General features: G+C 42.5%; 1 protein-coding gene across 1 annotated transcript in view; it reads left to right on the plus strand.

The window, feature by feature from the left end:
• The first annotated feature begins 226 nt into the window (after window positions 1-226).
• The window catches only part of LOC125454051 (myosin light chain kinase, smooth muscle-like), a 399944-nt gene continuing 386132 nt past the window's right edge, over window positions 227-14038 (plus strand). The window contains exon 1 of the mRNA XM_059647275.1: window positions 227-251. The gene's annotated coding sequence lies outside the window, so the exon portion shown is untranslated. The remainder of the gene's footprint in view (window positions 252-14038) is intronic.

A 14038-nucleotide genomic window follows, 5' to 3' on the forward strand; every position in this document is an offset into this window, starting at 1 on the left:
CTGGACATTGTCTAGATCTCGTTGCATGTGAACATGGACTGCTTCAGTATCTGAGAGTCATGAATGATGCTGAACATTGTGCAATCATCAGCGAACATCCCTACTTCTGGCCTTATGACAGAGGGAAGGTCATTGATGAAGCAGCTGAAGATGGTTGGGCCTAGGACACTACCCTGAGGAACTCCTGCAGAGATGTCCTGGTGTTGAGATGTTTGACCGCCAACAACCTCCACCATCTTCCCATGTGTCAGGTATGAGTCCAACCACAGGAGAGTTTGCCAACTGATAGCCATTGATTCCAGTTTTGCTAGGGCTTCTTGATGCCACACTTGACCGAATGCAGCCTTGATATGAAGGGCTGTCACTGTCACCTCACCTCTGGAATTCAGCTCTTTTGTCCATGTTTAAACCAAGTCTATAATGAGATCAGGAGCTGAGTGGCCCTGGCTGAACCCAAACTGGTACAATTGCCACATTTAAAAGGCATCTAGATGGGTACATGAATTGGAAGCGTCTAGAGGGATATGGGCCAAATGCGGCAAATGAGATTAGATTAATTTGGGATATCTGGTTGCCATAGATAAGTTGGATCAAAGGATCTCTTTTCATGCTATAAAGCTCTATGACTCTATGACTCATGAAATTTACAGCACAATGGTACAGATGAATCTTACCCTTCCACTGTCCATCTGGCATCAGGTAAGAATGAACCAGCCCTCATAACATGTCAGCAATCAAATTGCAATCAGAACATCCTATCAATAACAAGCTGCATTTCAGGGAGAAGTGTGATGTCTCCCCATGGCAGGGAATAGACTCCCTAGCTCAACAAAGCTGACTTGGGGACACTGGCAGGCAAGTGGAGGTAGGGAAAGAGGTAATGTTTCTCCAGCATAGAAGCAACAGATAGAGGTAGCAGGGGCGATTAATACCTCAAGTGTTTTCCCGAGGATATGGCTGTAGTGCGGTAAATATTTTAACTACCTTATTTGATGGTCAAGTTGAATAAGTGAGAGGACAGTCGGGGGCAGAGTTGAGTATGGTAGGCATTACAAAAGAGAAAGTGCTAGAAAATCTAAAAGGTCTAAAAATTGATAAATCTCCTGGTCCCGATGGGCTACATCCTAGAGTTCTGAGGGAGGTGGCTGAGGAAATAGCGGAGGCGTTGTTTGTGATCTTTCAAATGTCACTGGAGTCAGGGAAAGTCAAAAATGATTGGAAAATCGCTGTTGTAACCCCCTTATTCAAGAAAGGATGAAGACAAAAGATGGAAAATTATAGGCCGATTAGACTAACCTTGGTTGTTGATAAAATTCTAGAATCCATTGTTAAGGATGAGATTTCTAAATTCTTGGAAGTGCAGGGTCAGACAAAAACAAGTCAGCATGGATTTAGTAAGTGGAGGTCATGCCTAACAAATCTGTTAGAATTCTTTGAAGAGGTAACAAGTAGGTTAGACCAGGGAAACCCAGTGGATGTTATCTATCTAGACTTCCAAAAGGCCTTCGAGAAGGTGCCTCACGGGAGGCTGCTGAGTAAGGTGAGGGCCCATGGTGTTCGAGGTCAGCTACTGGCATGGATTGAGGATTAGCTGTCTGACAGAAGGCAGAGAGTTGGGACAAAAGACTCTTTTTTGGAATGGCAACTGGTGACAAGTGATGTTCCGCATTGGTTCAGTTTTGGGCCGCAGCTGTTCACTTTACATATTAATGATCTGGATGAAGGGACTGGGGGAATTGTGGTGAAGTTTGCCGATGATACAAAGATAGGTGGGCAGGCAGGTAGTACTGAGGAAGTGGGGAAGCTGCAGAAAGATTTAGACAGTTTAGGAGAGTGGTCCAGGAAATGGCTGATGAAATTCAACGTGAGCAAATGTGAGGTCTTGCACTTTGGTAAAAAGAATACAGGCATGGACTATTTTCTAAACGGTGAGAAAATTCATAAAGCCGAAGTACAAAGGGATCTGGGAGTGCTAGTCCAGGATTCTCTAAAGGTTAACTTGCAGGTTGAGTCTGTGATAAAGAAAGCAAATGTAATGTTGTCATTTTTTTTAAGAGGGTTGGAATATAAAAGCAGCGATGTGCTTCTGAGACTTTATAAAGCTCTAGTTAGGCCCCATTTAGTATACTGTGTCCACACCTCAGGAAGGACATACTAGCCCTGGAGTGTGTCCGTGGAGATTCACAGGGATGATCCCTGAAATGGTAGGTTTAACGTATGATGAACGGCTAAGGATCCTGGGATTGTACTCATTAGAGTTCAGAAGGTTGAGGGGAAATCTAGTAGAAACTTACAAGATAATGTATGGTTTAGAAAGGGTGGACGCTGGGAAGTTGTTTCCATTAGGCGGGGAGACTAGGACCCTTGGGCACAGCCTTAGAATTAGAGAGGTCTATTTAGAACAGAAATGTGGAGACATTTTTTCAGCCAGAGAGTGGTGGGCCTATGGAATTCATTGCCACGAAGCACAGTGTTGGCCGGGACGTTAAATGTCTTCAAGGCAGAGATTGATAAATTCTTGATCTTGCAAGGAATTAAGGGCTACGGGGAGAGTGCGGGTAAGTAGAGTTGAAATGTCCATCAGCCATGATTAACTGGCGGAGTGGACTTGATGGACCGAATGGCCTTACTTCCACTCCTATATATTACGATCTTCTGGCCTCAGTGTATTTGCACGTCAGATCTCAGACCCAAGCACCACCCACCTCTCAAACTGCTCAATACACTGCACCCTCATCACTTTTCCAGCAACATGTCACAACACTCAGGACTCAACCCTAACATCTGACACTGCATCTCGCCCAAACAAGCCTTACAATCATCCCAGTCACACACATCAACTTTCATATTTAAGTAAATTATCAAAATTAATTTCACACCCCAATACGGCCTTGATGTTAGTTAGATTCAACAATGTTTGCACAGACTTGTGTCGGATCTTTTTCACATCTCCCCATTCCAGAAGCATAAAACCTTTCAGCTACAAAGAGACTTCACTTAAAAACGTAGACATAATATCACTGCATTTCTGCCCTTTCTCTTGCAGGAAAAGGTAGCACAACTGGCCAGGAGGCCAGAGGGCCAGTGGAGAACCAGAGTCATTGGGACCAATGTCATAGAGCAGGTGGCTCCCAGTCATGCTGAGGCCACCCAGCATGCTGGCAGCTTTCTCTCTGATGCACTTTCTCTAATTGTTTTTCTTCCTGAAGTCTGCCAAAAAATGGAATATGAAATGGTGTGAATTTGGAATTCTGACACATCTCACCACATCCTCCCTTTACTCTGCAGTGGTTTTTGTGCATTCTGATAGTCAAAAACTAACATCTGATCAGCCTTCAAAGAGCCATCAAAAAGAGAAAGAGCAAACCCATGAGTCTGAAGAGAAGGTAGCATGATTTTACCTTATGCTCATAATCATCAGTTCAGAAACCTGCACTATGAAAATATTAGAGGTTGATGTTGAGTTAGGATCAACATGTGGTAAGTCACTAGATTGCAGCCAGGATGCGGTTTTTGGTCAGTTTGTAAGTGAATTTCCTGGAGGTTGAGATTACAAATTGTACAGCAAGGGACTCAGATGAGGCCATAAATTAGAGTGATGTCAGGAAAGTGCTGATGTTGCATTACAGATCTGCTGGCCAGCTTTGGCTCACTGGCTTGGTGTATGGACAAGACCAGCTCCAAACTGCCAGCAAACATCACACTGAAACTAGAGTCCATCCTTTGTAAACCATGTTCGAAGAAGTGGGCACCTTCATGGTTTCACTGCCTAGCTGGCCCTTGACAAAGCGTCTGGTGAAAATTGTCAGAGCTCCCATCGCAATGTAGTTGGAAGCCACCTGATGTTTTAGTATTGCTGTGGAAACTGAGACAGAGGTCATACCTGCTGATGTGCAGCACAAATTGCTGCCATCATAGTTGCAGATCTCAGTGCACAGGGCGGCTTTCAGACTTTGACACCAACATAACAAAATGTGGAGCTGGATGAACACAGCAGGCCAAGCAGCATCTTAGGAGCAAAAACGCTGATGTTTCGGGCCTAGACCCTTCATCAGAAAAGGCGGATGGGGAGAGGGTTCTGAAATAAATAGGGAGAGAGGGGGAGGTGGATCGAAGATGGATACAAAAGAGTTGCAGTGGGAGAGAGATCTCCTGAGGTTTGTTCGGAGGGAGAAGGGTAACTTCTTCAGGTTAGGCATCCCTGGAAGAGGCTTCGCAGTGACGTTAGAATTGTATCAGAAATAATGGGAACTGCAGATGCTGGAGAATCCGAGATAACAAAGTGTGGAGCTGGATGGACACAGCAAGTCCAGGCATCAGCACTCCAACAGAGTGCTGAGGTACTGCTCTGTGGAGGTCGCAATGTCGCCATGCATCACAAACCTGCTGTGTGCTCTCAGGATGACAGTGTTCACCTCCCCATCACTGCCTGACTGCTGCGACTGACGGTGGTACAATCTGAATCCATGCCTTCATTGACAAGAATTGCTGAATGACATTTGGTATCATAGGGAACCCACTGGCATGCTAAGTCTACCCACCCTTCATCTGGGCATTCCCTTCTCAGGGAGAAGACAATCAAGTCTTCTCTCCCTATGTACGGTGTCACTGTAACCTCACAGATACCCTCCGGAAAGGTGAACTATGACCTATTATTGATGTCACAAAGCTGAAAGAATCTACTTGCTTAGAATGTTAGGTCCAGTGCAAAGGTAAGCATTGCCTTGCTTTGTCGTTTCAGGCTCTTCCAAAGGAAGTGCACAAATCCATGTTGGTCTCCATTGTGAATTTTAGCCTACTCTGAACATTGCTCCTAACTATGTTCAAGTGGTTCTCCTGTTGGTCAGGCCTGCCTTCAAGTTTCTCCTTGCACAGCTTCCCGTCCCTGGCTCCTCCTCTGTCATGTTGCGAAACAAGTATATGGACGTACATGGAATAGTGTAGGTCAGATGGGCTTGAGATCGGTATGACAGGTCGGCACAACATCGAGGGCCGAAGGGCCTGTACTGTGCTGTAATGTTCTATGTTCTATGTTCTAAGCGGGATTGTTGAAAAAAAAAGCTCATGGCTAAGTGATCTTACATCCCTTAATGAATGCTGCAAATTGCTCCAGCAATTCAACACAATCCTCCCTAAAATGTAGCCTTAGGTATTTTTCCTCAACCTTACTACATATCTTAGGAGCAGGTGGGTCTTGAATCCAACTTTGTCGCTTCATGGGTATAGGCACCCCCACTGTGCCGCAAGAACTGCCTTAAACTTAGTTTTAGATTTTTTAAAACCATTTTTTCCTGATCAACAAGTTCAGAAATGTTATTGTACACTTCCAGAGCTACCACAGTGCCACAAGAAAGCCCAAACTTAAACTTAGCAAAAGTCTTTCAACTGATACTTGTTAAATCACTCTTTAAAGAGGCCCAGAACTGTAATCACGGTCAAAAGGTAGAATTATTTTAGGACTTTTTTTTAGCAAAGACATGTTTTGCATGTCTGCTAGCCAAATTTCATATTCTTTGTAACAAAAACAGCCATGGACACTGCTAATTTTTGTTATATTTCCATTGTAACATCTAGACCAATCAGAGTCTGCCTGCATAGTCTGAGAATGAGGATTGACAGTTAACCATTCTTGCTGCATCTTTACGTCAGTGAAGGCCCAACCAATCAGCAGCCTTTTCCTACGCTGTCTTATGCATTCTTATCCAGTTGAAAACAAGATGAAATGCTTTGACTTCTTGCATCATTTTAATAATTTTAAATGTGATTTCTTAGGATTGTATTATGTTTTTGTGAAGCTAATAAGATAGAGTCAATTAAAGATCTTTGTGCGTGTTGCGGATGCACATGGATACATGGGAAATTAAGTTGAGAAGCAGGCCGCTTAATTTACAAATGTCCATTCTGCAGTTTGTCCTTCACTTGAGCCTCCTCCCATCTTTCTTCATCCAAAATTAATATTGTAATCCTCTATTGTCTTCTCCTGCACATGCCTGACTAGCTTCCCCTAAAAGCATCAATACCATTCACGTCAATCACTTTTATGTGGGAACGATTTCCATGTCCTGACCACCGCCTGTGTAAATAAGTTTCTTCTGAATTCGCTATTGGATTTTTGGAGACTATCTTGTATTGATGATCTCTAGTTATGCTCTGACCACAACGGAATACCATTCCAGTTCAGGAATTGGTGTGGGCATCACAGGAAGTGGCCAAGGATGCATTGTGTGCAATGAAATCTGGTGCAAGTCTCCCACTGCATTGCTGAATCTTGCACCCTGCATCTATTATATTTCTAAGATTCCAATCTTGTTTGATGCTGATTGAAATTCCAATTCTCTGCATGTGAATGGATAAAGAGGGTCCAACTTCTCTGCCACTTTTCACTTGAGTTGACCTCAAACTCACCCAAGATAATTAGCATTAACAGCTTCAGGAGTGGATGGACACTATATCTAAGAATATCGTGCAGCACCAATTTGTGTGATTCAGTTGCAGTTTACTGTTACTTTAGTGACATAGCGATCGCTTTCCTACTTTGGATGTCAGGAATGTTATTGTTAGTTGCACTCAACATGTTCAAAGTACCGCCTTGCACTGTGGCATATATTTTCTAATAAAACAAATTTCATCCTTCTACAATCATGAGAAGAATGAGCACACAAGAAAAAAGTCGACAGATTCATATTAGAAACAGGTTTTATTTCAGAAAGTGGCTTTTGTGATCATTCTTTCGTAGGATGTGGTCATCACTGGTTGAGGCAAAATTTATTGCCAGTCCCTAGTTGCTCTTGAGCACAACCTTCTTGAACTGTCATAATCAATTTGGCATAAATAGATCTACAATACCATGACAAGAGAATGCCAGGACTTTGACCCAGCAAGCTTAGTGGGGAATGTGCAGATGGTGTTGTTCCCATGTATATGTATTGGCTGCCCATGTCCATTAAATGATAATGACCAAGGGTTTAGAAGGTGCTGCCTATGGAGCCTTGGTGAATTTTTACAGTGTATCCTGTAACTGGTACACACTGCTGCTACCAAGCTTCGATGGTCGAGGGAGTGAATGTTTGTGGATATAGTGCCAATCAAACTTTATCCTGGATGGTGTCAAGCTTTTTGAGTATTGTTGGAGCTGCACCCATCCAGGCAAGTGGGGAATATTTCATCACATTCCTGACTTCTGCCTTGTAGATAATGGACAGTCTTTGGAGAGTCAGGAGGTAAATTATTCAGTGTAGAATTCCCAGCATCTGACCTTTTCTTATAGGCATGGTATTTATGTGTTTAATCCGGTTCCGTATCTGATCAACAGTCACTTCCACCCTACTCCTATGATGTTGATAGTAGGGAATTCAGTGACAGTATTGCCACCAATATCAAGGGATGATAGCTACATTCTATTTCTTGTTAGAGATGGTCATTACTTGCAAATTATCTGGTGCAAATTTTACTTACCACTTGTCATCCCAAACATGGATATTATCCAGGTCTTGCTGAATTTGTACATGGACTGCTTCAGTTTCTGAGGAGTCACGAATGCTGCTGAATACTGAATAATCATCAGTGAACATCCCACTTCTGACCTGATGATGAAGGAAAGGCCACTGATGAAGCACCTGAAGATGGTTAGGCCTCAGGCACCACCCTGAGAAACTCCTGCAGAGACATCCTAGAGCTGAGATGACTGATCTCCAACAACCGCCGCCAACTTCCCTTGTGCAAGTTACTATACAAAGCAGTGAAGAGTTTTCCTATGTTTCCAATTGATTCCAATTTTACCAGATTTCCTCAATGTCACAGTCAGTCAAATACAGCCTTTATTTCAAGGCAGTTACTCTGCCCTTTCTTCTGGAGCTCAGCTCCGTTGTCCGTGTTTGGATCAGAGCAGTAATGAGTTAAGGAGCTGTGTGGTCTTGGCACAAGTCAAGTGAATGGGTTATTGCTGAATGTACTTTCCTAAATTTCTTTATAAGTGCCAGAGTAACTCACCTGGATTTAGAATCTACTTATGAGCTAGCTTTGTTCTAAGAATGTGTGGTTAATGTACTAGTGAGGTATTGTGATGCAGTAGATAACATCCCTACCTCAGGGGCAGAAACTTCTGGTTTGAGACTCACTTGATGACCAATGAGAAGTGTTTTTATAATGCGTAAAACAGGTTGATAGCTGTCCAACACACCTCTGGCAGGCAGTAAGCTTCTGGTGACAGATTAATGACCAGTTCTAGAGGAATATTAGCAATTGAAAATGACAGAGGCGCATGCCTGGCTTCATGTGTCACTAGAAATAAATCTTCTCACTGTTATACCACATAGCATATTTTTGCAGATGGTAGGAAACTATAAAAATCCACCATGACAAACATCGATTTGAGATCACTTGGCCGATTGGTGATCTCGACTATATTTCTAATGGCAAAGCTTGATGGATTTTTGAAGGCTTCCATAGATAGTAGTGCGCAACAAATGCAAGACAGCATGTATCATTCCAAAAGGAATTCTTCAATCTTTCAGAAGTCTCAGTAAGTCTCCAAGCCCTGTGAGAGTCAAGAAACATTGAAGGTTGTTGCCTTCTGCTTAATAGCACCATGAACACTGATTTATTGCTTTTGTAAGCTGAAGGTAATGATGTTGAAGGTAACATGGGAAATCCTCTCTGCCCAGTGCATGAGGAGTGTGCACAGAAAGGAGAGATATCACAAAGGTCAGTGGCAGCTGGAGAAGGAAGACAGTAACTGATAGCCTAATACTTTCAATAAATAAAACCTCAGCAACAATATTTCAATTTTTGTTAAATAAAGAGTAGGAAAAAGGAAAATAGTTTGTGTTGCACATACAGCATCTATTAGCTTTTTTTAAAAACACTCTGGCACCCAATGCACAAATCTAGTTGGTGCTGGATTTGATCATTTCTAAAAATGTAGAATGTGATGAACAGTCCCTTGTAAAAATGTTTGCCTCTTTCCTGCATATTACTTGATTCATTCTGATATAATCTCTTGGCTTTTTACTCTGCCTTTGTTTTGTGAGAGAAGATAAACAAATAGGAATTTAGGAAACTGGCTCTACATACTTTCAATGAATAAAACCTCAGCAACAGTATTCCAACTTTCAGTAAACAGAGTAGGTAAAAATGAAAATAGTTTGTGTTGCACATAGAGCATCTATTAGCTTTTTTTAAAAGACTCTGGTAATTTGATCATTTCTAAAAATGCAGAGAATGATGAGCAGTCCCTTGTAAAAACATTTGCCTCTTTCCTGCATATTACTTGATTCTGATATAATCTCTTGGCTTTTTACTCTGTCTTTGTTTTGTGAGAGAAGATAAACAAGTAGGAATTTAAGAAACTGGCTCTACCAGGGAAGGAACAAATAAAATCTCACAGAAGAGTTACTTAAATTGACTAAATGTTATTGAAAAGCAGGTGACAAAGTCTGTATGTTTTGGAATGTTAACTTTAGAAAATTGGTGGCCATATTATGTATGCATCAGTAAGTTTTGTGTCGTCAATTCAGTGTGCTGATGTCTAAGTTTTCAATCTTAATTCTAGAGGTGATATTCTACGGGTTACATACATTTTTGTTCTCTGGTCAGTGTCCTGACCATAGCACGTGGTCTAAATTTTGTGGTCAGTTCAGTGATCAATAGTGAGAATTTCAAAGTTAACTTTATGGCAACTGCATGGGATGAATTTTGAAAATGACGCAGAAGACACAAGTCAGTACTGTTTTACGGTAAAAGTTAGCAACCTGAATTTTATAGAGCACACATTTAATTATCAAGAAGAAAGGTCCCCTGTGCGATTAAAGGTAACAGGCAGGCTGTCAAATCTAGAGGGGCCAATTAGAAGCCTTACAACTTGAGAAGAGTAGTTGGCTGCAATAAGGGGTATGTAACTCAGAAGATACTTCAACATGGGAGATTACCTCTCATCAATTTTTTTTTGATGCGTCCGTATTAAACAGAAAAAAAGCAGCCAGGCCACCATTTAGTAGGGGATGGGGTTGACAAGAATCTCTCTACAGGGGGGCTATACCAGAATCCAGGCAAAGGGGAAGTATCTGTAAGCCATTTTTGAGTACTGACACTCTGATCTGCACATATACACATGCATTCCCATCCCCCTCCCCCCCACCCCCACCTACTCCATTCCCTGCCTGGGTGGGCCAGGCAACTGTGCCCAGGATGATGATATTCGCTCATCTATACATGAATCTATAGTAAAGCAAACAGTAGATATCTAGCTTTGTAAAATGGATACAGAAGGATCAGAAATCGCCAACAAAAACAGAAATTGCTGGAAAAGCTCAGCAGGTCTGGCAGCATCAGAGGAGGGAAATCAAAGTGGGTAGCTTCGTGTTTTGCTCCTCTTCTAATCATTTTCCTCCCTTTCCTGAAAATACTCATTTATTCTAGCATACAGTTTTATGTCTTTTTATTTGTTTCTTTATTCATTTCTTATCTTTGAGCTTAGTTAATAAATGTTATTAGATGATTTGCTGTGAGGGGAATCACAGTTAGTCATAGAGTCCTACAGCATGGAAACAGACCCTCCAATCCAACTAGTCCATGCCAACTATGATCCTAAACTAAACTAGTCCCACCTGTCTGTATTTGGCTGATATCCCTCTGAACTTTTGCGCTCATGCACTTTTCCAATTGTCTGTTAAAAATTGTAATGGTGCCTGCATCCACCACTTTCTCTGCCCGGTCATTCTACATACGAACCATTTTGTGTAAAAAAAGTTGATCCTCATGTCCTTTTTAAAATTTTCTCCTATCACCTTAAAAATATGCCCTCTAGCTTTGAACTTCCCCACCTTAGGAAAAAGACCTTTGGTTTTCCCCTTATCTATGCATCTCATGATTTTATAAACCTCTGTAAGGCCACCCTTTCACCCTCTACATTTGAGTGAAAAACTCTCATCCTATCGAGCCTCTCCGCCTCCCATTACCTGCCTCGGTGGATAGAGGAGAAGATAGGTGGAGAGGAGAGTGTAGGTGGGGAGGAGGGGAGGGGATAGGTGTGTCCAGGGAGGACAGACAGGTCAAGGAGGCGGGATGAGGCTGGTAGGTGGAAAATGGAGGTGTGGCTAGAGGTGGGAGGAGGGGATAGGTGAGAGGAAGAACTGGTTAGGGAGGTGAGGACGAGTTGGGCTGGTTTTGTGATGCAGTGGGGGGAGGGGATGAGCTGGGCTGGTTTTGGGATGCAGTGGGGGATGGGGAGATTTTGAAGCTTGTGAAGTCCACATTGATACCATTGGGCTGCAGGGTTCCCAAGCGGAATATGAGTTGCTGTTCCTGCAACCTTTGGGTGGCATCATTGTGGCACTGCAGGAGGCCCATGATGGACATGTTGTCTGAGGAATGGGAGGGGGAGTTAAAATGGTTCGCGACTGGGAGGTGCAGTTGTTTATTGTGAACCGAGTGGAGGTGTTCTGCAAAGTGGTCCCCAAGCCTCCGCTTGGTTTCCCCAATGTAGAGGAAGCCACACCGGGTACAGTAGATACAGTATACTACATTGGCAGATGTGTAGGTGAACATCGGCTTACTATGGAAAGTCATCTTGGGGCCTGGGATGGGGTTGAGGGAGGAGGTGTGGGGGCAAGTGTAGCACTTCCAGCGGTTGCAGGGGAAGGTGCTGGGATTGGTGGGGTTGGAGGGGAGTGTGGAGCGGACAAGGGAGTCATGGAGAGAGTGGTCTCTCCGGAGGGCAGACAAGGGTGGGGATGGTAAAATGTCTTGGGTGGTGGGATCGGAGCGTAGATGGCGGAAGTGTACCAACCTCATCCCGCCTCCTTGACCTGTCTGTCCTCCCTCGACTGACCTATCTCCTCCCTACTTCTCCACCTATATTCTCCTCTCCATCTATCTTCTCTTCAATCCATCTTCGGTCCGCCTCCCCCTCTCTCCCTATTTATTTCAGAACCCTCACCCCATCCCCCTCCCTGATGAATGGTCTAGGCCCAAAACATCAGCTTTTGTGCTCCTGAGATGCTGCTTGGCCTGCTGTGTCATCCAGCTTCACACTTTGTTATCTTGCATTCTCCAGCATCTGCAGTTCACATTATCTCTGTACCCGATATATTGTGTCTGGAATCATAGAAACAACTGCAGCTCCAAAGAGGGCCACTTCGTCTGTTGACTCTATGCTGACTAGCCTTGGAGAAATCACATTATCCCACTTTTGATCCGTAGCTCTGCAAGTTTATTTCCTTAATAATTCATCCAATTTCCTATTCAAATCATTAATTGACTCTGCTTCCATTACCATCCTGGATAATGAGTTTGTGGCTGTTACCATTTGCAGCATTAGCAAGTTATCCTTCTAATTCTTCCTGTATCTTGTGCCCAGAACATTATATCTGTGTCCCCTTTGTATCATCAGTTAATGGTAACAGCTTTTCTTTGTTAACATGCTCGAAACTTGTCATAATTTTGTCTACTTCTATAACATCTGTGCCCAATCTATTTTGATCCAAGAAGAACAATCCCGACTTAACCTTGTAGTCAGAATTCCTCATTTCCTGAAACTATTCTGATAAATCTCCTTTGCACTCTCTCAAAAATCCTCCAGTCCATACTATCACACGGTGACTAGAACTGATGACTGTGGTCAAACCAAACGTTTATTAATGTTCAACAAAACTTCCCTGCTTTTGTACACAGTGCCTCTATTTGTGAAGCTCAAGTTCTTAATTGCTTTACCAATAATTTTCTCAATCTGTCCTGCAACATACAAAGGCCAATACGCCCTGTTACAGGCCGAATTTGTGATTTATTATTGTCTATAATCAAAGTTGTCTGATGAGGTATATTATATTTATGTATACTGTACAGTTTATTTCTGTTTAACTGAATCCAGTAATATGTTTTTATGAATTTAGAAATAAAGAAGATTTAGTGTTATGCATTTGCTGGAGATTTAAAGGTGACAGCTCACAAACTATATCACAAAAAAAAGCACAAGCTTTTTAAGCACTGCTCCTTCACCTGATGAAGGAGCAGCACTCTAAAAGCTTGTGATTTCAAATAAACCTGTTGGACTATAACCTGGTGTTGTGTGAATTCTGACTTTGACAACCTCGGTCCTACACCAGCACCCCCACATCAAAAAAAAGCATTGAAATACAGATTTAAAAAAAGGCCTTATAATCACAAGGACTTTTTTTGCGTCTCCTTTGTATCAGGCCCGTAATTTCTTAGATGAATTGAAGCTTGAGCTGGAGTAAAGCTCCAATGGAAAAATGTCTTGGGTGGTGGGGGCTGGAGTAAAGCTCTTGTAAAAGCAGACAATCTTCAGTAAACTGTGATGCTTATTATAGCTGAAGGAAGTCAGCTCTTAGGTGAACGTGGAGTTAGAATGAGCCAGGGAGAAGAATTCTGTCACTTTCAAAGTACAGCTACTTTACCTCGGCTTAGTGTTTTGCAGCTGGTTTGATGGCTTTTCAGATAATGTTTCTCATGGTTTCCAACAAAGGTATGCCTGATCAGACCAGCTTTTGCTGAAAACCCTGAAAAGGACAGGTAGCAAACATACTGGTACTGCCTATGTGAGCTGTTAGAAGTCTAAATTCCTTTTCCAAATAAGGCAATATATATGCTTGCATTTATCCTGTGTTAAGATTTTCATGTTTTGCGATCTATGGGACAGCCGGGGTCTTTGTAAATAAATAACCTATTCAATTAAAGTTACCCTTTTGAATGCCTTTCAAGAAAATACATTGAATTTTAATCTCCCCATGACCCATGATGAAATAGGAAGACTGGTTAGTGGGTGACAGTCCTGTGCTGCTAACAATCCATCCTTAACAAAGTCATTTGTGAATTTTACAATGGCTGTGATTATCCTTTTTTGTAAAGTTAGGTAATTGCTGGAGTCTATGGTCTGTCTGCAGCTGGTACCGGCAGACATCTGAAAAGCAATTTTGTACCTTTTTGAAAGTAATATCTTCATGCCTGTAGTGGCTCGATAGCTCCTAAGCCCTTCTGTCCCTGTTCATGTTGAGATGTTGGCTATTAAGACAATGTTGCCTCT

This window comes from Stegostoma tigrinum, chromosome 7 (genome assembly GCF_030684315.1).
Source record: "Stegostoma tigrinum isolate sSteTig4 chromosome 7, sSteTig4.hap1, whole genome shotgun sequence".
Lineage (NCBI taxonomy): Eukaryota > Metazoa > Chordata > Chondrichthyes > Orectolobiformes > Stegostomatidae > Stegostoma > Stegostoma tigrinum.